The sequence below is a fragment of the Lynx rufus genome, unplaced genomic scaffold, assembly GCF_022079265.1.
Source record: "Lynx rufus isolate CCGP_SWC_20201006 ecotype Redwood Valley unplaced genomic scaffold, mLynRuf1.p SCAF_5, whole genome shotgun sequence".
NCBI lineage: Eukaryota > Metazoa > Chordata > Mammalia > Carnivora > Felidae > Lynx > Lynx rufus.
The window spans coordinates 97,681,346-97,708,273 of NW_025814867.1; the positions used below are offsets into that span (position 1 = coordinate 97,681,346).

Below are 26,928 nucleotides of genomic sequence, written 5' to 3' on the forward strand. Positions count from 1 at the left end.
TCCTTTTCTCTATCCCATTTATCAGTACAGCTTAAACTCAGGTTTGTTTTAGTTTACTAGTATACTTTGTTATTTAGTTCTTTGTTTTCCCTTCATAAAATATTACTTATGCATATTAAATATCCAATCAATTAACCTTAGATCTTTCTCATTTTAATATGTTGTTGTTGTTGCATTTTTGTTTTTTGTTTTTTTGTTTGTTTGTTTGTTTTTACTGTAGATGCACTGGCTGATAGGATTGGCTTATGTTCATGTATGCGTTTCCATTAGTAAAACTGCTTTTGAGACTTTGAATGGCTGAATCTCTGTGGAGATTATTAGTTAATATGACATCAAGGTCATCATTGAAATTTCATAGCAAATTTGGAGGGATAGCTTTCCGAGGACGTAAAATATCAAGTTCAATTTTTAATAGGAGAGTTGTTTCTAGTTAATTTTTTTTTATTCAAACTCACTAAATTGGCTTTAAAGGCACCTCAACATCCTGCCTGCTTGACTGCTCCCAGTCTCAGCTTTGATTCTATACTATCATATACATTTGGATGGAAAGCAGTGTAAAAGTGACTCATCCATTTTTTTGACATCCCTGACTCCAAATCTGAGTAGGACCCTATAATCATAGCTTTCTTGCTGAGACAGGAAACATAAAGCCATGTTCTAATGTCAGTGCATTAGGTACTGTGCACCAGTTCGAGCTATATTGGACATGTTAGCCTCTGGTCCCTTTTTTTTCCATCCATTTACTTTTCATTCTCTGGATTATCTTCCCTTATGCAAATCTCTTTTACCTCGTTCATTGTTTTGGGGATAGCGCCTGTGTTTTATCTTTGAATTTTTCCTAACTCATCAGTACTTACCAACATATTGTACACAGCAGATCTTTGCAAAATCTCTGATAATGAAGAATAAACAAATACATGGGATAAAAACTATTTGGTATTAGTTTTTTTATTTATAAAAACATAAGTGTAAAAACCTTTAATTGTGTAAATTAAGAAATCCTAATAATACTGTAATAAATACCCTGGTCTACATCTAAGCCCTGTACACACAGTGACTTAAATTGTGTATTCGCGCCACACTTTACTATGTACTTGTACTGCATATACACAAATAAATGTGTTAGCCTTTATTTTTCTTTTGAAAACTGTAGATATTAGTTGACATACACAAACTCAGCTATATACTTCTCATGACTGGTCATAAATATGCTATGGAAATGTAAATTGTTTCCTTGAAGATTTTTAATTTTAAGTATTTTCTTTTTACAGTCACACAAAAAGGAGTATTAAGAATTGCCCTTTGAGACTCTGAAGGCTGAAGGTAATGTCCAGTGATATTTTCTTGAATGAGTTTTGTCTTCTTGAAAAGTTTCGTAGTATTTAAGGTCTTGTGTTTACTGTATCAGGTCTTTCCCTTATTGCCCCTTAACACATTAAATATCTTTTTCTATGTCTACCTAAAAATAAACTAAAATTATAAGTCAAAAAAGAAGAACCCTTGTGTTATCTCAGAATGTCTCAGCCTAATTGGGTGTTGCTATACCTCTTCTTCCTTCTCTGTGAGAATGTATGATGGCCCTTCCCTGGTTTTGAAATCAGTTGGGAACTCTTCTGATTTTTTACCTTGCCCTTTTCTTAAATAGATTGGCTCAAACCCAAGAAGTCAGCACCCATTCCTCCTCAGGAAGAGCTTTACAACTAACTATAAGTGATAAAATGCATTTGTTGCGGGCAACAAAACTGTACAGGAAACCATGCAGATGAGATTTAGTGGCTACTCATAGCGAGAAGTCCAGAATTTCAGGCAAGAAGTTTACAATAGACTTGCGTTGCTGCATTGTGTGTAAAGAGCTCATAGGGATTGAAGAAGGTTTCTGAGACAAGAGGGGGCTGTAATTACTTTGCTTCTTACATGCATGGTTAGATCTTCCAGCGAGAATAACATGGTAGGGTAATTTATTATAGAAGAGTAAATCACGGATTACATTGGAGGGGGATGGGGCGCTGCAATCCAACCATCAGTTTTGTGAATACATACACTTAAGCATGTGTGATAGCTTGTTTTTAATTTCTTTACACCAGTGCACACCTCAAACATTCCATTTAGCAGTGGGATATGCAAATTGTTCCAAATGCAGCAGCAGTACTTTCACCTGAATGTCAAAACTGTCAGAGAGCTTTAAATCAAATCTTTATAACATTTTTAAAAACCAGCCAGCCCCAAGATTGAGGCACCAAACTCACTGCAAAGACTTGATTCCCATACTTTCAAAATGCTCCAGTATGTCAACAGGGTAATGTCAAAGTTCTAATTCACCTGCTTTCTAATTTTAACCTTTTAAGGATTTTATTTTATTTGGCTTAATTACGATATTTTCTACAAATTAATGATAAATGCCTTGATTAATAAAACCAAATGTCAGAGAAAATGACAACTTGATGAAAAATTAATACTCGGCAATATTTTAAGTTACAGAAATATGAAACATGTACTCTTAAACCTCGTACTTCATCAGCCCTTTTTGAAGGTGGGTAGCAGCAGTATTCTTGCACATAAGTTTCTACAGCCACATGTGTAGATGCATTTTGGCAATATAATTGTCAGCTGTTGTTTTTACTAGTAGCTGTTATAGATAGAAATATATTCTTAATTTTCAATCTCTCATTTTCCTCATAATATTATTTATTTTTATTTCACAAAATCAAGGTAAACTATTTTAGGTTACAGAGGTGAAGCTACCATATTAAGCATCCAAACAGCAATGTGTGTGTGTGTGTGTGTGTGTGTGTGTGTGTGTGTATTTTAAGAGATCTCATGGTATAAGATGTAGTCATTGGTGATTGGATATCTGTTAGACTATTAATTCATCTGGTTATGAACATTTCAGCTGTAATATTTAGAAATTATTCAGTAAGAATATTATATACGAAGGGAGAGCACCTCTGTTTCAAAGGGAAATAGATTTTAATATAGGGATTTACTTTTTTTCAATAATTTTTTTCCTGAGGTTTCATTAAAAGACCTGAATGCCAATAAAGAGTTTTAATTTGCCTTTTTTCCTATAAACTGTCGGTTAGATTAAAAAAAAAAACAAAACTAAAGAACAAGAAATATGACTGTTTTTCTTCTTTTACTGGAGATCATGGAGCTAAAAGATTTTTAAAGATTCCGTGTATTTTTCCATCTTCACAAACGTGATGATGACTTTTGGATATGAATACTTAAATATTCGATTAAATGTTATGCAGAAATGGTACTACACAGGAATTATAGTCTGTGTTGGTTTTTTATTCATATTTCACAGATGAAGCTGCCAGCCAAATGAGGGAAGGCACAATGACCTCTTCTGTGTTGTGCTTTTGTTTGGTTTGGTTGTTCAGGGATTAAAAAAACCCACATAATACACTGTCAGTGAAATGGACACACTTTGACCATCTGTTCACATAACGACATGATGGTCATACCTATCAACAGAAATTTCTGCCAACTAATGTTAAAATCACTTTTTGGGGATAATATGTTGGGAATTTCTACCTAGGTGTTTCAGGCCTGTTGCTTTGCAAAGGAAGATAAATAGACATAAATGTTGGTCAGCATCTTTTCCTAAGGGAAAACATTCTTGCATGGAGATTTCTAGTACTGTTTAAAATTGGAGATGGATTGTGCTGAATCTTCCTCTAGCTGGATATAGGTTTTATTGTTTTTGTGTATTGCCTGGTTCCAGACATCCAGTCTGTACTGGCAAAGCTGCTTGATGAGTAGAGGCCACCAACATCGCTGCCCTGACTGCTTACATACCTGCCATGAATAATAGATTTGTCAGCTAGTTAATCACTGCATTGTAACTGTCTCTGTTCCTTCTTAGCAGATCACTGCCCAGAGAAGTTTAAGTTCCCCTGTAACACAAAGCTTCTATTATGTGTCTATACCTGCATTTATTTGTATACCAAACATCTATTCTTCTTTTTGCAAATACTGATAAATAAGACATGTCACACTTTGTTGACAATTCTTAAATTACATGTTAAACAACATACTTTTCCCCCTTACTATATTCATCTGCCTTTCACCAATTTACTTCCATGTATGTACCAATTAACTTTTATTCATTAGTAATGGGATTTGGTCAAGGAAATACTAACAGCTACCTCACAATTCACAGTTTTATAAGTTTCTCATTGAGATTCTAATTATTTGGGGTGAGTACTATAAGAGAATGTCATCCTTTCCCCAAAAATGTTTATGAACAAAGGAGATAGACTAAAACCCAAAATAATCTTAAAAGGCTTTTGCTTGATGTTGCATTGTTTCTAGAAATGAGAACAATTGACCTAGTGTTATACAGTTAGAATCTTTAATTTCAGGGAGTTGGAGTTGATAATTTAAACTTGATGCTGGTGTTAACACATACAATGATCATCTAATGTTCTTTGAAGAATTTTATGGAATATTAAATCTGTTAGACTGTCTCTTATCCTACAGAAAAAAAAAACCCTGAAAATAAATATATTTCCTAATGGAGTTAAAATACATAAATTTCCAGTTTCAGTATTTATAATTTGACCATATCTTCTCTCTAAATGACTTTTGGCCCCTTTGGAAATTGTGTTCTCTCCTTTAAGTTTACACTGCTTTATTCTGCAAGCTCAAGTAATTGAGACCTTACTGGTTTGAAAAGATTAAGGCAGCTTCCAGAGTAGCCTACTATATAACGTAAGTACCAGTTCCGCTGAATAGGATTCATTTACCTTCATTTCCCTTGCAAGCTTGTATTTATTAATGAATAAAATACACTCATGAAACACACTGCTAAATAGATCAGTCAAAAGATACCAAGAAAAACCGTGAACATTGTCCAAGATATGTAGGGGATTTGTGTTTCTTGCCTAAATGATGATTTCATTCTTCCTCCCTATCTACCATCCCCCCTAATATCCAGGTCTCTCTTTGTATCCTTTAGTGATGACAAGATGTTTTTTATTCCTCTAATGAAGTGGGAAGCAGATTAACATGCTTTCTTCTTGGGAATTAGATTACTTATTGTAGTACTGCTCAACATATCTTTGTAATACTCCCCAACCCCTACCCACAACTAATTAGTGACTTTCAGAATTAGGGAAAATCTTGGTTGTGTGGTGGCTCTATATTTACCAGTGATCAAGGAAGTGTTACTAATACACTTGTCAGTATTAAAAAAGAATTAAGTAAATAAAGGGCCAGATGGCCGAGCCCAGGACCTATCAAGAACCCAGTATGTGTGGGCTGGTCCAACGGAATGACAGAAGCACATTACCAGGCTAAGTGGAATCAGAGTTAGGCTTTCACTTATAAGAAAAAGGACGTTTTTCAAATGTGTTTTCTTATGATATAGTGATTTGCATGTTTAGACCTCATTTGTAGTAGTAACATTTGACAGTATATACTTCCCTGTACATCAAGAGCCAGGAATGTTTATATACATCAGAAAAGACTCTGGGAATAGGACATAGTGGCATCAAAGTAAAGCAATTACCATGTAAGCACTTTTGCTGGTCCAGAGAAGAATCCTGCTTTGTTCTCTCATGCAAACCTATGTGTTTACTATTATAACTTACTTATTACATTTTTATTTTAATTGAATATTTATTTCCTCCAATAGACTGTATGGCTTATGATATAAGGTTATGTGGTGGTTTTTATAGTGTATGACCAGATTAGGATCAAATAAATATTTTCTTAGTGTTTTGTTATAATAAGAGCATTATAATAGTGGTTATAATAAGATTAATTTAAGCTGAAGAAATTGAGAAAATAAATTCCCTTCCTTTCCTATGAGTTAATTGTCTTTACATGTATGCATATATAAACATCTTGTTTCCTACTGTAATTTCCATATTTTTCATTTTCCATTTATTTTATTTTATCTTGTAACTATGTACCATTGGAAGCTGTTTTAAATCTTTTTGGTTTCTGGGACAGATAGATGGATCAGTGAATTGCTGGGTAGGTAAATTGACCAAATAGAATGTACATGCTTTTAGATTTCTCTCCCCATTGCCACACAAATAATGGAGAGAAGGTTTGCTAACCATAGGCCTCCCATCTTCCTTCTCTCCATGCCTTCTTTCCTGCCTCCAGCAAATATTTATTGAATGTCTGCTCTGTGCCAGGAACATCCCAGTTGTTAGATATAACTGCCAAACAATAGAGACATAGTCCTTATTCCTGTGAGGCTTACCGTCTAATAGGAAAATATAATAAACACATAAATAAACATTACAAACATAGATATGTAATTAAATGACTTATTTTGCTGGACTTCTCAATTCTGGTGTGGGTTAGGGAATTTATAGTGGAGAAATTATCTTCAATGACTGTCCTTATTAATAATAGTAGATCACTTCTAGATTAAAAAAAATGCACAGGCACCTGGGTGGCTTAGTTGGTTAAGTGTCCAACTTCGGCTCGGGTCATGATCTCATGGTTCATGGGTTCAAGCCCCACATCTGGCTCCGTGCTGATAACTCAGAGCCTGGCACCTGCTTTAGGTTCTGTGTCCCACTCTGTACCCCTCGCCTGCTCATGCTCTCTCTCCCTCTCTCTCAAAAATAAATACACATTTAAAAAATTTTTTTAAAAAAATGCAGGTTGTTCAAATTGTTTCAGATTATGTTTTATGGGATGGGTGGCCTTGGAATGAAAATAGATGAAGCAATATTTGCTTTAAAACATAAATAAAACAGTTTTGTAAACCAGGCTTAATATATATGATGTAGGTGTTTTCAAATCTCAGGTTGAAAAATCCTGGAAATTTCTAGTATTTTTTAAATTACAAAATATTATTTCTTATAAAGATTGTTTATTAATAGTCCAGAGTTTACCTGTTAATTGGGTTATAGTAATGGTGATAAAATAGTAGCTGATCGAAATGTATATTTTTCCTTACTCTCTTTGGACATGTGTGTGGAATATTTTTGTCTTCTGATCAGATTGTTCATTATGCTCGCTTTGGATGTGTGTACTGTTTGGCCTTCAAGCCTTGCATGCCCATTCAAAGGCATTCCAAGTCATTATGCTGGACTTCAGCCTTGTTCAGTAAAAAGGCCATTTCCTCCATCAGCTGTCCACTTGGACATACATCCTTTTTACTCTCAAAAAGATTTTATATGCATTCAGAGTATATTAGATGGATTTGTCAAATTACTCACAGATAATCAGTTTTTTAAAGTTATAATTTGAGCTATGACCTCTCAAACTGTGAATTATAAGGTTTGACCCTTTGGTTCACTGTTTGACACAGCAGCCATTAATTATAGTTTTTAAAGGACATTTTATTTCAGTTAGAATTTGTGTTATGAAAACAGTTTAAGTATTTTTTCTTTAACTTTCAGGAATAAATGCTGACATGTAAATGTATGTGTGTGTGTTTACATATATATTTATTTATAAATAAATTATTTATAAATAAAATATTTATAAATAAATTATTTATTATTTACATATATATTTATATAATATATAATAATATATATTTTTATATATTTAATTTATAATATAAATATATATTTATATTTGAATATGCTATAATATATTGCATAAGCATGCTATAATCAAGTGTATTTATGCATATTTCTACAAGTATATCAAGTCTGTTATACATACCCATAAAGATTTTTCTATAATAACCTGTGAGTTAACACAAAGATCAGACTTATTTTATATAACTCTGGTATCAGGAGGAGACTGACTTTTTATTTATGTATGTTTATCACGGTGATGGAGACCTTTTTATTATTTGAATCAGGCTTTTTTCTTTTCCTTAAGCAAGGGTACAGAAGTGGGTACCTACCTATGAGTGGCCAGTGTCTGACAGTAACTTGAAAGTCCTCTAGATGGTTCAAAGTAGCTTGATGGGGAAGAATATAAACTAGTCAGGTGGTTTTCACAGATGTGCATAGCTCAGAGTACTGAGATTTTCTGAAAAGGACATAGCAGAAAGGTCTGTTTAGCTAAGTGTAGAGAGACATCCAGATGTATGGATCTTTTTCTGATTAAGTATATAGCTTAGAATGTATTCTTTTTCTTTTAGACCCATGAGTTTGTGATTTTTAAGGAAATGTTTACCTCTTTTTTTTTCTGAAAGCAAAAGTAAAGGCAGTATATACCAACTAAATGTAGAATTTTTAAGAGGTAAAAAATTTATGAAACTAATTCAAAGCAAATTTTTATTTCACTAAGTACATTTGATCATTTTCAGATTTCTCAGGGATATGAATACCAGCTTTTCTCCCCACTAGCTTCGATTAATATGTAATCAAACAATCTTTTAGATGGACACATTTTAGGAATTTTATTTTCCCATAGCAAATCATTCATTTTTTGAACTCAATTTAAGGGCTTATAAACACATTATGGGAGTTATGAAATTTGAAAATAGTTTTTAGAGATCAGTAGACTGAGAAAATTTCAGTTTAATTTTCAAGTTTTATACTGACCTCACCATTGTTTGATAAAGATTCACTTTTTCCTATTCTTCATATTACTTAAAAGCTAGTACAGGATGACATTAAAAATTATTTTTAATTAGGTCCCAGTCCAGTTTTTGAGCCCCTAACTTCTAAAGTTCTCTCCTGCTTTTCCCACCTTGCCTCACCTTCTTTCCCTAAGCACATAACTCTTCCTGCCCACACTGCACTGTTTGCTGTCTTAACACGCTATGTCCTGTCATGTTTTATGCCTTTGTTCTTACAGTTCAGTCAGCCTGCTGTGGCCTTTCATGTGGCCCACAAAATGCTGTCTTTACCCTCTAATACAGAGTCAACACATACTTTCTCAGTGTTTCCTTCACATTTGCTCACATAAGTATAACACTTCTAACACTGTCTCATAGTTACTTTTTAGTGATGCCTGTCTCCTTTCTCAGATGATAAGCTTCTTGAGGGAAGGGAATATGCCTTCTTCATTTTTGTGTTTATCTCAGACCAGGTATTCAATAAATTTTTCTTGAATTGATTTGTCTATCAAGGGAATCAGAGAAACTGTATTATCAGTTGTACTCAGAATTTATCTACAACAAAAACATAGCAAAAAGGGATCCTTTAAAAAATATGTGTACTAAGTTTCCTTTGTGTCACTGCATGATTTCCTTTAGGTCTGAGTACTTGTTTTGGTGTTTATTTCTATAGCTCAGTAAGGAAATAAATGTTGTGTTCTATATGCTGGTATGCCTACAGGCATAAAGTTAAGTACAACTTTAAGACAAAAAACATTTATTAGGAAAAAAAAAAAAGAGGAACAAACCAGTGACTTGTCAAGGCAGTTTCAGATCTTCACATGTGAAATAACATGAAGTCTTAAGAGTGTTTAATGCTCTATGATTTTATAGTAACCATTATTGATGATTGTACTTAGTTTGAAACAGCTTTGTATATGTATAGACTTACCCAGGATCTGAAATTTAGGCAATATTAGCCTCTCAAATGGATCTGTTTGGAAAGCATTATAAAATAATAGCTCCCTGCCCAAAGAAAGATGCTGCTGTATTAAGGCTGCACTCATTTAATCGTGTCTCAGCTGAAACAGGTGCCTTACTTGCTTTGTTCTCTAGAAGCAGCTTTATAGATTTAAGCACTGAGTATACAGTACACAGTGGCACTATTAACAAATCAGAATGAGGCCAAGGGAAAACTCATCTAGGATCCACACACCTAAATGCAGTTAGTAAACAGAGACACTAACTCTCATTAAGCATAATTAAACCTAATATTGACTGTAAACTGTTACTTACCTTAAACTTCTCTGTAGAGAGTGTGGAAAGGGATTAACCTAGCAGATTGGGACATTAATTACTACCTCTTTCACATTAAAGTTACCACCAAGAAGGGCTATATTCATAAATAAAACATAGAAGGGATTGAGAGACTGAAAATATGTAAATTTACTTTATAAAAAGGAAAGAAAAGCCTAAATTAAAAAAAAAATAAGTGAGCTGTGAGCGATGCCAGCCCCAGCAAAATGGAACTCTGGCTAATTACTACAAAAAAAATAGGCTGAAATAATCACAGAAATGTGTCCTTGCCTTCTGACTGACAGAATCTGCTTCACAGGAGACTCCAGTTCAGCTGAGTCCTCTCTTTTTCATGCGTAGCTTCCTCCACTGCTGAATCTAATGTAGGGTTTGAGGAGTCGATGAAGGGACTTGGGAGAAATAGAATTTCTTTCCTACCCACCCCCCCAGTCATTTATAGCCCTTTACTTATGAAATTGATTATAATGATTATATAAATGTTGTTTGATTTGTCAGCAAGAAGGCATAGTGCTGTTTTTTGTTCAGTCAAAATGGTCTGGTAACTGGTCTCCTGCTACTATTTAATAATCTCCTTCTTGGGTGCAATCTAAAGAGTATGTTGTGAAGGATATAAAAATGTCAGCTAAATTTAAGATCGACTGTTAAGTTTTTATATTATGCTGCTGCCCCAAGAGGGGAGGCCAGGATCTGGGAGATAAGAATTTAAAGAGAAAAGCAAAGTAATGACAATACAAACTTATCTACCAGCCTCAGAATTGTCTTCAAAATCTGTCAGCCTGTCTTTGCTTGCTGTGAACGTATTCTGTTTTCAAATACCTGTTTCCTATTTCCTTTCCAATAAGGAACCATTATTATTTCACCAGGGTGCATTTCTAATTCATGGAACTGAATCTGACCTAAAACCTTTCTTATGGTTGTAGAATTAAACCATAGTTTAGGTTTAACATATTAGGCTCCTAGTTAGGTCTTAGTGCTATCATGCTAAATTTTATCTTTCAGGAGCTCATGAGCACCAGAGCAATATAGTAGTTGTGCATGTGGAAAAGGGAGCCTAGAGCATGTATTAAGCCTGGAGCATGTATTCATTTTTTTTTTTTTTTAGAGGATGTGAGGTTTAATTTTAGAATAAAACCCTTAATTTTTCCCCCAGAATTTAAAGCTAGTTTCACAGCTCACGAGATGAACTAATGAAACAGAAATAATTAATGGACGAAACTCTATCCTTCATTTCCCCCATTGAACAAAAATTCACAAACTGGTTGGATGACAGAGGATGAACAAAAACAGTGAGAGTAAGAGTACTTCTATCCTCTGTTCTTGTAACAATCGTGACATTACGAAATAACCATAACAATGGCACTCTTATTAATCAGACATATTTATACAGAATTAGTGTTGGCTTCTGCTCTATATTACCTTTAGTTTTACATGAACTTTTATTATCTGTGCATATCAAAAGAGACATGGTGAATGAACAAAGAAGCCCTGTTATGAGACAAGTATTATTTGACATTTTGGGAAGCTCTTATTATAGGGTTTCCTCCTAAGTGAGAACAACGGGAAGGTTGTCATTAGTTGCACTATTACAGACATTCTGGATTGTTAAAAACAGAAATGGAGCCCACTTTTTTCCTTGAAGAAGATTCATCAATTAGAACAATTCCAATGATCCAAGACTTCTGTGACTTTCCCCCCACACCCAGTCTTTCTCATTTCATCATGTGAAACAGTGAGCCTATAGGCATCTCTTAAGATCATTGTTTTCTCTTTGTTTACAGAGCTAGTTAGCTGTATGGTTCTCTTATTTTTTTTAAGATGCATAATCATTTTAGATTTCTGGAAAATCTCTGATTAAACCAAAATGCAGAAGTCTTGCAAGGTCTATAGCCCTACTGCAAACCGGATGCCTTTTATTTTCCATCCTAATAGAGAGAAGCTCTGAGTAAGTTCTTTTGAGGCCTTCTTTCCTGGCTTATGACAGGTCTGACTGGGAATTATGGTGAAAAAAGCATGATTATGAGTAATATTAAATCTCCTCTTAAAATCATTGGGCCTGGACTTTTATATTGACCAGTGGTCATGTTTTTGTTTTTGTTTTTGTTTTTGTTTTTTCTACAGCTTTGGATAAAATTTGAAGTCCAAAGAATAAAAATAACACTGTTGAAAAGAGAATGGGTGAGTCACTACAGTTGCAATGCATCAGCTGCCTGAATAAGAACAGTGATTCTCAAAGTGGAGGAAGTAGAGGTGGAATCACCACCTGTGGGGTCTTTCCAAATGAACCTCCCTCAGGTTGACAATTATTGGTGTAGACAATTGTCTAAGAGCCAAGATACTAGAAGTTGATAATTTAGCTGCTATCATTCCTTTGAAGTTTAAATAGAGAGAACAGAATAAAGATTTTATTATTGCAGTATTTCCCTGTACCCTCTGTTATATCTTCCTATCTTATGTTAACAGACACTGAGTTTGGGGGCTCAGTGAAAAAAAACAACAAACCCCCTAATAACATATAAATGTTAAGGAAGACAAAGGGGCTGCTAATTTTGGGGTTTAAACACCTGTAAAAGCAACAGGTGCCTGGGTGGCTCAGTCAGTCAAGCATCTGACTCATGGTTCATGAGTTCAAGCCCTGCATTGGGTTCTGTGCTGATAGCATGGAGCCTGCTTGGGATTCTCTCTCTCCCTCTATGTGTGTGTGTGTGTCTCTCTCACTCTCAAAAAAATATAAACATTAAAAAAAATGAACACTTGTAAAAGAACGCCAAGTTTTCTGAATGAGACACACACACACACACACACACACACACACACACAAAATCATTAAACTCTTTTTAATCACCCATCTATCCTGGACAGCAATAAGAAAGGACAAAACTGTTTTGTACCATAAAACTTTAAACTGAATCCTTTTGAAAAAGGATTTGTTTTTAATTTCTAATTATTTTCTATTATACAGTTTAAATAGGATGCTAGAAGGATAGGCAAAGTGATTTAATTTGTGGCTATTCTACTACCTCTAAGCAGGAGGATACTTAAAACCTATTTAAAACAGGAGAGATCATCCTTGTGTGGAATCAGGATATTCCTTGGCTGTGAATTCTAGGATGAAATGTTTTCTCATTATGGGGGCATTCACCAAACCCTTTATTTGACAGGATCACTCTGTCAAAGGTGATAAAAATCACCTTTCTTGATTTTTATAAGGCACTTATTGCCTAATCAGCACTGAAAGTGGTTCAAAGCAGTATATATTTTCACATTTCTTAAATCCCACACCAGATTATGAAGTGTGGGAGCAAGGAATGTATTATTTATAACTTTGTATCCTCGTTAGTGCTTTGGATTTTGCAGGTATGTAGTGCATTTTTAGGTGATTCTTGTTTTTAATGTGGACAAGCTGAGGTCAGTGAAGAGAGTCACCAAATTGAAAGGTAATTCAGTGAACTTTTTTTTATATCAGAATATGATTCATCCTAATTTTCAAATACATAAAATTTTCAAGGAAATAAGTTCACCTGTGACTCCCAAATCACTAGTTTCCCCTAGTAGCCAATTATGTATATCCCACCTATGACCTCATCTAAAGCTAGTATACTCTGGGTTTGTACTATGTCTTTAGTAACAAATCCATCCTTTCATTCACTTAAAAACATTTATTAATGCTAACTATTTGTGAAGCATACAGATGAAAATATAGGGTGGCTGCTCTCAAGAGACCTGTGGGCTGCAGAGGTCTCAAATACAGTAGAATTCTGTAAGTATTAATAACTTAAGAGGGGCCTAAAAAAGTTACTATGGGAACATAGTAGGAGATCAAGGAAGAATTCATAAAGATAATACTTGAATGGAGGTTTGAAAGGTGAATAGTAGTTTGATACATGAAGGTGAGGGGGGGACTGGCCGTATTGGGGAATGTTCTGGAAAAACGTAACAGTATGCAAGGAAGCCCAAAGGAATGGGAAAGCCTGACTGATTCATCTGTGTCTTAGTGTGGAAGTAAGAAGTAAGGCTAGATGGGTAATGTTGGTCAGATTAAAAAAGGCCATAAATCCTACACTAAGGAGATTGGATATCCTATCACTGTTGGTAAGTCAATGGAAGATGAATGTTAAGATGATATATTCAAGAGTGTGGAGATATAATCTATACCACATAATAATCAAATAGATATGGAAGGTGGGGGAGCAGTCATGAATGAGTCAGTTTCCTGGCTTTGTGAGTTTTAGTGTCATTTATAAAAAGATAGAAAATGCTATTAGCTACTACCTTCTCTCTTTTCCCAAATACACTCATTTCTCCAGAGATGTTTATCCTGTCTGTTTTCATTTCCTCACCAATACATTAAATTCACCTTGTCTGTTTCAGAGACCTCTATCACTTCAACAAACTAACTCTTATTGAGATCTCATTGGACATTTGACCTTGTGGAAGTAGTCACACTTCCTTCTTTTTGAAATGCTTTGCACCCTCATTTTCCATGGCCTCATACTCTTGATATTTTCCCTATGCCCTTTATTATTCCCTGATACCTCATTTGCAGTCTTAGTCTCCATATCCAGCTATTGAATGTTGGTAATTGTCAAGGTTAGATTCAAAGCATTTCTGTTGATTCCCAGCATTTGGGGCATCTTTGTAGCCACAACATATTAAGATGTTTTTGGAGAATGTACCATAATTCTTTTAAAGTTCTTTTGGGAGGACCACATTTCAAAGATTATGGTTAAATACATATTCTTTTATTCTTTATTACTAAGTAATGTGTATGTAACATTCAACACATGCCCATAGGGGAACTCATATGGTAACTTTGGTTGTAATTGTATATCTTACAAAATCTTACTGATGCTTATGTTTTAACCTTGGGCAGTTGTTAATCCTCATTGAATCTTAGTGTCTTTCTTTTTTAATGTTTATTTATTTATTTTAAGGGAGAGCAAGCAAGTGAGCACTGGAAGTGCAGAGAGAGGGAGAGACAGAGAATCCCAAGCAGGTTACACGCTGTCAGCACAGAGCCGGATGTGGGACTCAAAGCCACGAACCCATGAGATCACAACCTGAGATGAAACCAAGAGTTGGGTGCTTAAACCACTGAACCACCCAGGTGCCCCAGAATCTTAGTTTCTTAATCAGTAGTATATGGGGAGCCATCCCAGCTTTTTAAGATTTCATGATGCTGTGGTTTGCTATTTTACAATCTGAAGAGGTTAGTAAAGTCTAAAGGATATTCAGATGACACTGAATTCCATAGTCAAAGTTTATATAAAAATGTTTGTCTTTTCCACATCTACATTTCACACATTGCTTCCTTTATTTAAGGTAATTCCATGCTTATGGAAATACATATTCTTAATTCCATGTTTGCTTAAAAATATTTTAGACAGTTTTGCCATGAAATTTTATCAAAAACTTTTTGACAATCTGAATAGATTATGGATTCTGGTTTCTATACTTGCAGATATTAATTGATATTCATTTAATACCACAAGAAGTCCAGGTGTGAAGTGTTCAATTAACTCCTGGGGGTAAGCTTTGTAGGTATCTTACACTTTTGTACATATTTCCCTTGTTTGTGTTCGGTTACCCACATTGCTTTTAAACCTGTTTTTTGTGATTGGTTGACATTGCCAGTGTACTTTCAGTACTCTGTGAAAATGGCCACTTTAAGTACATATTAAGTTAGATATTCACAGCACAGTTTTATTTTTGGTTGGTGCCCATTTGATGCTAATGATTGGTCTAGATCTAGCATATTAATTAATTTTAAAATGACCTTTGTATTTGTCATTATTTTGAAACTAGAATCTACTAATTTATGTGCTCTAAATATGTTTGAGGTGTGGGAATCAACTTAATGTTTTCCTACTCTGTGTGTGTGTGTGTGTGTGTGTGTGTGTGTGTGTGTACCTACATATTTTTGTTATCAATTTAGTAAAACTAATCTTTAAATTTTCCTACTTATTGGTAGCTAATTTATTACGTTGCCATACAAAAAACCAAAGAACTGAAACAACAACAAGAGAAAACACACTTCGTATTGGTGTTGCTGTTCCTTGCAAATGTGGCCTCATTTTCCTTACTTAGGTTCCTTATGCAATATCTAATGGCGGTTTTTTTTCTCCGATTGGATAGTTTTTACTAAACACTTGCAATGTGTAATCTACCTGGATCATCCCCTCCGGCCTTCCACTATGTGGCCTAATTTTACTCATCTGAGCAATCTTTCCATTTAAAAAATAAATGGTCTTTCTCTCATATTTCTTTGTTCATTTTATCATTTAAACATATAGTGTGATAGTCTCTATTTCCACTTTTCTCTTCCTTTGTGCTCACGTTTTTAGTCCTTGACATTTTGTATAAAAAAGTAAATGTTTGAACAACCTTTGTGATTTTCTGTTTTAAAAACACTCCTTTTGGGGAGTCTAGCTGGCTCATCTAGTGGAGCCTGCAACTCTTTATCTTGGGGTTATGAGTTCAAGCCCCACGTTGGACAATTTATTACAAATAAATAAATAAATACACTCCTTTAAGGTTTGCTTGTCTATCTCTAATTAATTGTCTATTAGTGTTCTTCAGAGGAAATGAGAGATCATTTCCTCTTAGGTTCTGGAAGGAAAATAGCTGAATAATTAAGAGTATTTATGACTTTTAGTTTTGGGTCTCCTTAAATTATGGTTACACATAGTTTGGTTCCAAGCTAGCCAGAAATGGGAGAGTTTGTGAAAAAAAATAAGTGTAAGATTACCATCTCTGGGTTATTTATAAATTCAGACTGTTTCTCTTGATATCTTCAAAATGTCTATTATTTCAAACTTAAAATCTATTGAATAAAGACTTGATTCTGTTCTAAATGAGAAAAATTCCCCAACTCAAGTGAAAATGTAAATATTATACTCCATAGGAAGCTACCAGCTGATACCATCTTCATTTAAAATTTTTTATATATTATACTAGTCCCTGATTCTGTGGGTAAGGATGGCAGATGAAGCATTATGAGCTGTTTATCACTGTCACACAAAGTCAGTCACAGGAAGTAAGAAATATTTGGACTCTAAAAAATATTACAATATAAATTCTTTAGACCAGAAACCATGATTTCTCTATGGATCTTTTCTGTGGAAGATCCTCCAAGGAGTAAATACTCAGTCAACATAAATTGATGGTGAAAATACCTGAAGTTTAGCTTTGAAAGGGAGCTTTTAAAATAAGTAATCTTGGTTAGCTTTAGGGAAAATCTCTCTCCTGAAATGCTATGTATTGAAAAGCACAGATATTAGTGTGGAGGCACTCAAATAGAGAAGAGTCCAATTTTAGTACATTGTGTGGGGAGTGACATGCGTGGAAGTCCATTAATAGCAATGCATGTTGTGTTCTTTTCATATTATTTTGCTAATGAATTTAGTATCAGATTGATGGGTGCTTGGAACAGAAGACAATTTGCAGAAGTAGTTAGAGCAGCTGTACATATCCCAGCTAAAGGCCTGCAAAGTGATCTCTATTGGACGTCAAGCTCTAGATAGAAAAGGATACTTGCAAACACTTGCTTCTCATCAAGTATGAATTGAACTAGCAACCTTTTTGTCTGTGGATTCATATTTCTTTACAGAGAGTGACATCACCTCAGGAGTAGCATTCAGAAATGTGTGGTTGCTACAATGACCTGGAAGCACTATTGTATTTTAGTGGGTAGGGCAAAGAGATGGCTTTAAGTTCTATGGTATGTGAACTGATTACTTAGGAAGGAGACTTGGCCAGCTCTCAAAGCCAGTAGCATTCCTGTAGAGAAATGCTATTTGGGCAATCAGGTATCTTTTATAGCAGTAGTTTTTAGACATTTTCATAGTAGCTAACTGAAAGAAATACAATTAAATCATAACCTAGTACACACAGATATTATATATATATATATATATATATATATATAATTTAAACAAAAAATTTCACAAGACAGTATTTATTTACCCTTCCTATGCTTGATGCCTACAAATATTTTACATTCTATCCTATGCTATTTTTTCCTTTTCTTTGAAAGTCTACAACCCACTACCTTAATTTCAAGACCACTAAAGGTACACCCTACAAATTGAAAAACGGTGTTGCAGAGATCTACATTTCCTGGTAAGAGCAGGATAAAGACAAAATAACTGAAGTGTTGCTCTATTGTGACTTGGTTTCCTTTTATCCTAAGCAGAGCTCAAAATTTCCATGTGTGACTATGGTCCAAATTTCGTTTTAGGAGAGGCTAGACCTGTGTGCCAACCATCCAGGTATAAAGCCTGATAGCCTCCTTTGTCCTCTGTTGTCATGACAGTGAGGGAAGAAAAACTGAGAGCACTCTTTCATTTCCCTCACAGCATTTGGATCCAAAGACTCAAAGTGGCCTCTGTGGTACATATTAGGAACTCTGTGGTATTGCATTACAGTGAACAAGATTCAGTGAGTTGAGTGTGAAACACTCTGCTCTTCCTGTCAAAGTGGGTCATCCCTAAGCTGTGGGATGGTGACTTGCCATATTGGGCCTCCTTGCCCTTGCATGTTGCTGATTGAAGAAAATGTGAAGCCAAGTAGCCTGCATGTTTTGGTGTGGTGCCCAATTTATCATGGTTGTATAAAGTTAACCAAATTCTTGGCTTCTTAGAAGATTGTCAGAATATTGGCTTTTCAGAGTACTTTTAAGGGACATAGTTACTAATGGCAAGCCTTAATTTTCTTCATGTCCTTCACCTGGAGTGCTTGTACCAATTAAATCTAGTCCACAGTTCTCAGCTGAGGGAGGGAAAGGTTAATTGGGAAAAAAAAAGCTTTTGTAGTGATTTTAATATGTCTTCCTAGCAGAGGATGATTATTTGGCTATCCAAGATACCTACCCTGCTCTCTTAAGTCATCAGGAACTGGGCAGAACAGCATTTAGTCACACAGAGGTGAGTTGAGCATGGGCAATTTTCTGCTGTCATCCTTCTGGTTCACGTGCTATTCTCATGAGCATTTGTTCACCAGCTTGACTGAAAAAGCCAGGATTTAGCTTCATCCTTGATTTTGTTGTGTTGATCCAGTGACAATTACAGAATGGCTTGAGTAATGAATTGGAGATTTATATTTGTAGGATCTGGGTGAACCCTATGAACAGAGCTCAGGAATTTGTTTCTTGTTTCTTTTGGTCCTCAAAAGAGGACATGGATAGATATTCTGACTTTTAGTTAGAGTGTCCATGTACGTAGAAGGAGGCACAGCTGTCCTGTCGCTGGTTTTGCCATTTAGGGACTTGCCCAGGAGTCTCTGGAGCTGGAGTTGTCAGAATTCATTCACAGTCATGGGATGGCTCATCCTATTGTTACTAGTTAGGCTGGGCTGGTGAGTGGCTGAACACTTGACCTCTAACTTCCAGGTGACCATAGTGGCAGTAGTACTGGACCCGCCTGCTCCGGTGGGATAGTTGTGGGGTATGAAGCACAGTCCAAAACTCCCACTTCTCTGCTATGGTAAAAGTGGTTTCCTTTGCAATGACTCTTAGCCTTTCTATAGTAAAGGAGCTTTGTCTGCAGCAATGGTAGCTGCAGGTGAAAGCACATTTTTTCCCCCTTGTTCCCTAGTATTAGTCAAAGTAGGGTAGGATCTACCCAGCTTGACAAGATGTTGTTCTAGCCAGGACCCAGTATCTCTTCCTCTGGTATTTCTCCCAGGCTTCTAATAAATAGTATTTGCTGTTGAATGCACTTGAGGTGCCACAAATCCTTTACTTTAGAAGAGACTTGCAACTATTCGGCTTTCACTTTTTCTCAGCGTTTTTTTTTTTTTAATGTTTATTTATTTTTGAGAGACAGAGCATGAGAGAACACGTGGGTGCGCACATGAGCAGGGGAGGGCCGAGAGAGAGAGAGAGAGAGAGAGAGAGAGAGAGAGAATGAGAGAGAGAAAGACACAGAATCTGAAGCAGGCTCCAGGCTCTGAGCTGTTAGCACAGAGCCTGACGCAGGGCTCGAACTCATGGACCTCGAGATCATGACCTGAGTCCAAGTCGTACACTTAACCAGTTGAGCCACCCTGTTTAAGCATATTATCCCTGTTTAAGCATATTATTGAAGCAGACTGGAACTGGCACTTCTTAAACTCACTGTTTGGGTGGGTTTGTCTTGACTCAATAGTCTCAGCTTAAAAAATACCTCTCTAAAGCAACTTTCTCAGATCATTCTAAAGTAAGACCCTCTTGTTAATCCATACCGCAGTACCATGGTTACTTCCTCCGTAACATATATGGCCCAGGAAACTGTAAGAGAGTGTGAGTGTGTATCAATAATTGCATTTACATTTAGTATAACTATTGACATGTTTGAATTTATGTCTATCCTCTTATATTTTGTTTCCTGTTTTTTTCCCTCTCTTTTCCATTCTTCCATTTCCCATTTCCTGCTTTGTTTCAGGTTACTTGAATGTTTTTTTAGTATTCCACTGTAAGTTACTAATTATGCTTTTGACTATCTTTGTGTAGTTTTTTAGGGGTTCTAAGGTTGTAAGGTTTACAATATACATACTTAACTTTTCGTAGTCTTCTTAGAATCAGTATTTTATCACTTCAAGGAGAATGTAGAAATCATGCCACCATGTAAGTTTGTTTACTCTCCCAGTTTTGCACTGTTATTGTACTCTATTATATCTACATATATTGAAACCCCATCAGATAATGTTATACTTTTCACTTTCAACTGCTAAGCATATTTTAAAGAATTCAAGCAGAGAACAATTCTGTTGTTTTTATTGATATGTTTATCATTTCTATTGTTTCTCTTTATTCTTCTTGTATAAAGTTTCTTCGTAGTATAATTTTCCTTCTGTCTGGAAAACTTCCTTTAGTAATTCTTTTAGAACAGGTCTCCTGGCAACATATTTTCTTAGGTTTTTTTTTTTTTTTTCAACTGACAGTGTCTTTATTTTGCTTCATTCTGAAAAGATATTTTTATTGGATATAGATTCTATGTTGACATTTTCTTCTTCTCAGCACTTTTAAAAAGTTGTATCAGTTCCTTCTGGCTTCTAGGGCTTCTAATGAAAAATCCACAGCCCTATGAATTGTTAATCCCCCATAAGTGACATGTGATTTCTTCTGAATGCTTTCAAGATATTTTTTTCTGATCTTCAGTTTCTACACTTTAATATTCAGATAGATTGAAATGATGTATTGGGTGTGGATTATTTTTGTTATTATCCTATTTGAGCTTACTATACTTGAATCTGTAGTTTTATCTATTTCACTAAATTTGGAAGTTTCCAAATATTTTTCAAATATTTTTTTCAGCACTGTACCCTTTTTCTCCTTTCCTTCTGATACTCTAATGACAGGAATGCTAGACTTCTTGTCACTGTCCTATAGGTCTCTGAATCTTGTTAATTTTTTTCCTCTTTATTGTTCATATTAGATCGTTTCAGTTGATCTATCCTAAAGGTCAAAGACTCTTTTTCTGTCATCTTCATTTTGCAATTGAGAGAGCATCTGTGATCTTTTTCTTGTTATTTATTTTATTTTTATGTTTCAAGACTGTTCCTTGTTAAAGCATTTTTGTAATAGCTAATTTAAAGTCTTTGTCAGATAATTTCAACATTTGTATTATTTCAGTGTTTGTGACTGTTAGGTATCTTTTCTCATGTGAGTTGAGATTTTCCTGGTTTTTCATTTGCCCAGAAATTTTTATTTCACTTTAATCTGGACATTTTAAATATTATGAGATTTTGAGTTTTGTTTAAATTCTATGGAGAATGTTGATAATTTTGTTTTAGCAGGCAATTGTAGTTAGGTTCAGGTCACAAGTTACAGGCTGTATATTCTATAGTTGGAATGCTAGTTTTATTTTCAGATTTGTCCTGTGTATGTATCAGAGGCCAGTCTTGGACCTAGGCACAGCCCTATGTGTTAATTTAGTTCATAATTTCTTTTGTATGCTGATTAAAATCAGATACATATATGTGTATCTGGGATGAGCCCAGAATTTCATAACAATTTTATGGGATTACCTTTCTGAGCCCTTTTCTTTCCATGATATTGATGGTATTTTTCATTTCCCTGCAGTTGCCTTTTTTGGCCCTCCAGGTAGCAAGCTGTGGCTTTATTTACTGTACTCTCATGCCTATTTCTGTAACTGCCTATGTTCAAGGCCAAGTGGTGAGAGCACAGAGAGAGCAAAATAAATGCAGTGGGAGTTCACCAAACCCTCATGGGACCACAACTATTTTTTAAGCTAATTTCTTAATTGTCTAATTGCCATATATTTTTTAAAGTGCAAAAATTATAAGTATACATTTAGGTGTGTTTTCAGGAAGTGAATATACCCATGTAAGCACTGCCCAGACCAACAAGCAAAGCATTACCAGACCACAGAGGTCTGCTCTTTTCCCTTCCTACTCTCCAAGAGTAACCACTATCATGACTTTTAATACAATAAATTAGCTTTGATTGTTTTTGAACAATATATGTGGCGTATTTTTTCTTTTGCTTATGTTTATGAGATTCATTCCTGTTGTGTTGCATCTGTGTTTAGCTGCAGATTTTTTTTTAAACATCTCATTTATTTTTGAGAGAGACAGAGAGGGAGAGAGAATGAGTGGGGGAGGGGCAGAGGGAGGAGGAACAGAGGAACTGAAGTGGGCTCTGCACTGACAGCAAAGAGCCTGATGCAGGGCTTGAACTTATGAACTGTGAGATCATGACCTGAGCTGAAGTCAGACGCTTAACCGACTGAGCCACTCAGGTGCCCCTCAGCTGCAGATTTTTAAAAAACTTTTCATTGCTTTATGATATTCCTGTGTATGAATACATTAAAACTCATTTAAGGCTCTTCTGCTGTAGATAGAAATTTGGGTTATTTCCAACCTAGAACCATTGTGAATAGGGGTTATCATATGCACATTCTTGTGTATCTTGTCTAAGTATTTCTGTTCGATGTATACTAAAGAGTCACATTGCTGATATGCCTGTGTTCAGCTTTAGTGGATATTGCGAAGTAGTTTCCAAACTTATACCAATTTCTACTCACGGTATCAGTATGAGAGTCCCACTTGCTCTAATCCTTGACAATACTTAGTATGATCTGTATTTTTCATTTTAGCTTTTCTGGTATGTGTGACATGGCAGACCATTATGACATTAGTTTGCGTTTCTTTAATGACTAGTGAAGGTTAAGCATCTTTTCATGTGTTTATTTTCCAGTTAGTATCCTCTTTTGTAATGTACATTTTGACATTCATTGCCCATTTTACAGTTGGGCTTGTTACTGTTTCTGGTGGTGTTTATATAATCTGGATGTATGTCTTTGTCAGGTATACATATTGCAATATCTTCTCTTACTCTAAGCTTTGTCTTTTCATTATGTTATAATTGTCTTTTGATAAACAAGAGTTTTCATCTTAATAAAATTTAATTTGCCAATCTCTTATTCTATAGTTTTTTTTATATCCTATTTTAGAAAGAAAAACCTCTGCCTACCACAAGATCATGCAGATATTTTCTGTTGTTATCTTCTAGAAGCTTTATTGTTTGCCATTAACATTTAGGTCTGAATTTTCCCTGGAATGTATTTTTTGTATTAGGTGCGAAGTTGGGGGTTGGGTATAAAAGATTCATTTAATTTTCTTTCTTTATTTTTTAGTGTAGATGTCTAATTGATCAAGTACCATGTGTTAGAAAGGTGGCTCTTTCCCTAGTTACTTCAGCAGTAAATTTATCATAAATCAAGTGCTTACATAAACAATGGATCTATTTCTGGATGCTCTCTTCTGTTCCCAGAATTTGTCCCGTCAGAATTTGTCTTTCCCTCTACCGATAATACATTGCTCATTAGTGTCAAGTTAGAAGAAATCTTGAATCTGGTGGTGTAAATCCTTTACATATTTTCTTTCTTTCCTTCTTTCTTTCTTTCTTCCTTGACATTTAGAAACAATTTTTAATGTTTATTTATTTTGAGAGAGATTGAGAGCAAGCAGGGGAGGTGCAGAAAGAGAGGGAGAGAGAGAATCCTAAGTGGGCTCTGCACTGTCAGCACAGAGACCAATGCGGGGCTCGACCCCATGAACTGTGAGATCATGACCTGAGCCCAAATCAAGAGTACAATACTTAATCAACTGAGCCACCAGGTGCCCCTACATATATTCTTCTTTTAGATTGTTTAGGTCATTCTTGGTCCTTTGTGTTTCCATAAAAATTTTAGAATTTGCTTGTTAATATCCACAAAATGGAATTTTCTGAGATTTTGATTGAGATTATATTTTGGGAAAATTGATATCCAATCTATAAAAACATTACATTTCCTACTTATTTTAGTGTCTTTAATTTCTCTTAGTAATGTTTTGTAGTTTTCTGTACAGAAGACTTGTATACTTTCTGTTAGATTGATTTCTAGTATTTATTTTTATGTTTTTATAAATTATATTTTAAGTTTTCTTTTCTTTTTTTTTTCTGTTTTATTTATTTTCAAGAGAGAGACAGAGACAGAGTGCAAGCAGGGGAGGGGAAGAGAGAGAGGGAGACAAAATCCGAAGTAGGCTCTGAACTGTCAGCACAGAGCCCAATGCAAACCGTGAGGTCATGACCTGAGCTGAAGTCGGTTCTTCAACCAACTGAGCCACCCAGGCTTTAAGTTTCATTTTCTAAATGTCTCTTGCTAGTATATAAGAAAACTATTCATTTTTGTATATTAATTCACCTTGTAGCTAGGGATCTTGCTAAATTCACTTATTAATTCTATTAGATTTGTGGCTTCTCTTGGAGTTTTAGTAACACAATCATGTTTTCTGTAAATAATTTCAGTTTTATTTCTACTTCCTTTTCATATAACTTTATTTTAATTTTCCAGCTTTATTGAGATATAATTGACCAATAGCATTGTAGTAGATTAAGGTGTAAAATGTGATGATTTTTAGCCTTCTGTGTTAGAAAATGATTACCACAGCAGGATTAGTTAACACCTCTGATACCTCATATAATTACCACTTCCTTTTTGTGGTAAAAGCATTTAAGAGAAAACTCAGCAACTTTCAAGTATACAATACAGTATTGTTATATTGTATCCCCACAGGCTGTTTATCTTATAACTGAAGTCTGTGCTCTCTATATACCTTTAATTTTTATTTCTTGTTGCATTAGCTAGCACCTCTAGTACAATATTGAATAAAAAAGCATATTTTCACTCGGTTTTTTGTTTGTTTGTTTTTTAATTGTAAATGCCCTTATCAAATTAAAGAAGTTCCTCTTGATTTCTCAGTTTTCTGAGTTGGCTTTTATGTGAGTGAGTGTGTGTGTGTGTGTGTGTGTGTGTGTGTGCGCGCGCGCGCACATGCGCACGTTTATTTAAATGATCAAAGGGTTTTTAATTTTATTACATACTTTTCTGTATATATTGAAATCCTTTTTTTCCCTTTAATATGTTAACATTTAAATTAAATTCATTTATTTTTGAATGTTAATCCATCCTTGAATTTTTGGAATAAACTTAATGTTGATGTGTTATCCTTTTTATAGAGAACTGGGTTGGGTTTGCTAATATTTTCCTTAAGATATTTTTGTCTGTACTCAAAAAAAGAGTTTGGCTTATAATATTATGTTCTTGTCAGGTTTTGATTGCAGACTATAGTATTTACATAAAACAAGTTAGGAAGTATTCCTCTTTTCCTACCTTTGGGAAAATTTGTCTACGATTGGTGCTATTTTTTTTTTCTTTAGGTATTAGAAAGAATTTACCTGGCTATTTGGGCCAGAAGTTTTCCCTGTGGAAAGGTTATAAATTAAATATGCAGTTTCTTTCTTAGTGGAAAGATTTTAAATTAAGTATGCAGTTTTTCCATTTCTTCTTGTGTCCATTTTGGTAATATGTGTTTTCACAAGATTTATCCATTTCATCTAATTTTTCAAATGTATTGATAAGTTGTTTACCATATCCTCTTATTATCTTTGTAATATCTGCCTTTTCATCTAGGTTTTCAAATTTATCAATGTGAAATTGCTCATCATATCCTCTTACCTTTGTAATGTCTGTAGTATCTAGAGGAATGCTGCATTTTTCATTTCTGTTAGGGTTATGTGTGCCTATTCCTCTTTGCTTTAAAATCTGTATTTCTAGAGGATGATCACTTTCATTTATCTTAACAAAAAGGAATTTTTGGATTTGTTCATATATTGCTTTATTTCAAAATACTTCAGGTATTTTGTGGTTAACATTTTATAATTAATCTTGGGTTTATGGTTAGAGAATATATGCTATGTGATTTAAATACTTTGATATTTATTGAGACTTGCTTTTTGACCCAGTTTAAGGGAAATTTTGGTAAATGTTCTATATGTGCCTGAATATAATGTGTGTTTTGTAGTTTTGGGTATAGAGTTCTATACATATCAATTAGATTAAATTTGTTAAATCTTGGTGCTCAAAACTTTTATTTCTCTATTGGTTTTTTACTCTTGTGTTCTATCATTTATTGATATTTATCATTTAAAATATACTATTATGATTGTGGATTTGTCTATTTCTCTTCTTAGTTCTGTCAGTTTTTGCTTTTGAAGGCTATATTATTAGTTGTATACAAAATTAGAAATGTGATCCATCTTAGATAAACTAGAATTTCTGATCATTACTAAATGCTTTTTTTCTACTATATCTTGTCTTGAATTCTACTTAGACTGATGTTATAAGAAAATGGTTGGTAAATTTTTTTTTCGTCCTTTTACTTTCAATTATTCTATATGTTTATATTTGAGGTGTGTTTCTTGTGGACAGCATATTGTTGTTGTTTTTAACTTGCAGTCTGATGGCATTTGTCTTCCAACTATAATATTTAGTCTATTTACATTAAATACAATTAGTAATATTTGTAGATTTAATTTTATCATTTTACTATATTTTTCTACCTGTTTTATGTTTGCCAATTCTTCTCTCTTAACTTCTGTTACTAGTCAATCTTTTTATTTTATTCCCTCCATTTTACCTTGCTAATTATATATTTTTCATTTTTTAATGGCTATCCAATAAAGTCTACTATAAAATTATACTTTTTATCTCTTTCCAGCAAGGAAATTGCATTTGTCCTTTTCTCACCATTTGTGCTATTGTTGTACTGTATTGTAATACTTCCAAGTGAAATAAGTCAATCAGAGAAAGACA

The 26,928-nt window shown here is 34.5% G+C and overlaps 1 protein-coding gene across 1 annotated transcript in view; it reads left to right on the forward strand.

The window, feature by feature from the left end:
- Nucleotides 1–26,928, forward strand: part of ZBTB20 (zinc finger and BTB domain containing 20) — a 763,926-nt gene that overhangs the window by 149,486 nt on the left and 587,512 nt on the right. Inside the window, exons 4-5 of the mRNA XM_047100214.1 lie at nucleotides 1,272–1,323; nucleotides 11,909–11,965. The gene's annotated coding sequence lies outside the window, so the exon portion shown is untranslated. The remainder of the gene's footprint in view (nucleotides 1–1,271; nucleotides 1,324–11,908; nucleotides 11,966–26,928) is intronic.